This window comes from Rhipicephalus sanguineus, chromosome 8, assembly GCF_013339695.2.
Source record: "Rhipicephalus sanguineus isolate Rsan-2018 chromosome 8, BIME_Rsan_1.4, whole genome shotgun sequence".
Lineage (NCBI taxonomy): Eukaryota > Metazoa > Arthropoda > Arachnida > Ixodida > Ixodidae > Rhipicephalus > Rhipicephalus sanguineus.
The window spans coordinates 60,085,372-60,088,123 of NC_051183.1; positions in this window are offsets into that span (position 1 = coordinate 60,085,372).

Sequence of the window (2,752 nt, forward strand, 5' to 3'; positions counted from 1 at the left end):
AAGAAAGCGACAGAATCCCAATAAAGAAGGGCGTACGACAGGGAGACACGATCTCTCCAATGCTATTCACCGCGTGTTTACAGGAGGTTTTCAGGGCCCTAGATTGGGAAGAGTTAGGGATAAGAGTTAATGGAGAATATCTCAGTAACCTACGATTAGCTGATGACATTGCATTGATGAGTAACGCGGGAGACGAATTACAGCTCATGATTACTGAACTGGATACGGAAAGTAGAAGAGTAGGTCTGAAAATTAATATGCATAAAACTAAAGTAATGTGGAACAATCTTGGCAGAGAACAGCGCTTTGCGATAGGTGGCGAGACACTGGAAGTTGTAAAGGAGTACGTCTACTTAGGACAGGTAGTAACCGCGGAGCCGAACCATGAGAGTGAAATAACTAGAAGAATAAGGATGCGTTGGGGCTCATTCGGCAAGCATTATCAAATCATGAATGGTAATCTACCACTATCCCTCAAGAGGAAGGTATATAACAGCTGCATCTTACCGGTACTTACCTACGGAGCAGAAACCTGGATACTTGCAAAGAGGGTTCAACTTAAATTGAGGAAGACGCAGCGAGCGATGGAAAGGAAAATGATAGGTGTAACCTTAAGACACAGGAAGAGAGCAGAATGGGTCAGGGAATAAACGGGGGTTAAGGACATCATAGTTGAAATCAAGATGAAGAAATGGATATGGGCCGGGCACGTAGCACGTCGGCAGGATAACCGGTGGTCATTAAGGGTAACTGACTGGATTCCAAGAGATGGCAAACGCGTGAGGGGAGACAGAAAATTAGGTGGGTAGATGAGATTAAGAAGTTTGCAGGTGTAACGTGGCAGCAGAAAGCACAGGACCGGGTTGATTGGCGGAACATGGGAGAGGCCTTTGCCCTGCAGTGGGCGTAGACAGGCTGATGATGATGATGAAACGGACATTTGCGCATGCGCCTGTTTGGCCACACTACATTGGCAACACGCACGCAACACACGTTGCGCAACGAACAAAAGCCGGGCTGTGTTGGATATTCCAGCTCCGTTTTCTTTGCAGCTCTGTTTTGCGTTGGCTGCTGAGCTTATCTGTATTTTGGTAAATTTGTTGTTAGGTTTATTTGCAGCCAATTACAAAAGGTTGACATAGAAATTATTAGCCACATCATTCAGACCATGGGACATTCTACGTACGTTGGGAATCACAGCAGGTATTGAAGTGTGCTCATTTCGGGTTTGTTTGAACAACGGAGCTGTTCCAGGGCTGGGCCTGTTGAGTAAGTAAGCTATACCCATATATGGCGTGACTGCCTCGGTATCGGACGAACCAGTCATTCTAGGTGGCGTTGGCCGGATAGGCGATAACCAATGTAAGGACTGAGTTGCCTGCGTGGAGGAGAGGCTGTGGAGACGAGTTGACCGGCTATGGAGTTAATAGCGGGGGTTAATGTGCACCACGCCCTTTCTGAAGATGGGCAAGTCGTCTCGTACGCTCGAGAAAGAAGTGTTCATTGTGAGCGGCAGCGAGAGTTGGCACTCGAACGCTTCAGTGTTTGCACCGCTTTTACTTCGAGGAACTGACTTTACATTTAACAATGGAGCCCTTCCAAATTCAGGTTATTATCCGTGGAGCGTTCCTGATTGCCTGCTGGTATGCGCATCAGGAAGAGGACAGCCCCAGTACTGACCACTGGTCCACTAAAAATGAAGTCCGCGTAGAAGAGCGTAGGTGCCACGGGGAGAAAAAGAAAGAAGGAAATAATCAACGAAGGATCGAAAAAAATCACGGACAATTGCGATACTGCCTACTGCGAAGTCTGAGCACACCTTCGTGTTGAGGCCAACTGTGTTTGAAGTTTTGGCTTTCTGCAAGGTATCGACTAATAATCATAATTTTTTTTGAAGTAGGACAGCACCCACTACGCAATTATTCGCTTTCTGCGTATAAGCGAGGTACCCGCTAGACATCTGTGGGGTATTTTTACAATTACTATACTATTTATACAATTACTATACTTATACTATACAATTCACGTGCACTTTGTTGATTCTGCATCAGGCTGATAAAGGTGAAGAATTATGGCTGAGCACTTTGCAGTGGGTGGGAAGCAATAAACCACACACTCGTTGCGCAATTAGCATTGTGTGAGGAGTGGTGGTTACTTAACTCTTCCACCAGGTATTATTACATAGGTTAACGCGATTCCTTGCCCGACATGATGCCTGTATAGGGTCTTTTTGCAATTTCCTTTGAAGCACAATTGTGGCTCTCTGGTAGAATACTCGACTGCAACACGGAGGGCCTGGATTCAAATCCAGTTGAACCCGGGTATTCTCATTTTATTTTTTGATGTTTATCGATTACGCCACCGACGGGGACGGCAACGGCTGTGGCGTGGCCGCTCAACGCAGCAACGTGCACCTAAGAGCTGCTATCTAATAAGAGATACTATAGAAAGAAACACTTTGCGGACGACATTTCGGTGGGACAGCAGGGGAAAAATGTCCATGCCCTCGTCTGTACCGATTCATATTTTGCCTTCCAATATGATGCATGTCTTCCCTTCCTCCAGCGCTGCTGTTCAACCAACTTTCGCGAAGTTAAACTAGTGAAGCTGCTGAATTGTTTTGCCCGTGCCCTTTCCATCTGATTTCATGCAGGTAATAGGCGTGTTTTTACATGTATTGCGTTTAAGAGACGACGTACAAACAGAATAAAGACAGATAAGGTGTGCTCACAGAAATGTACTTTAATCACGC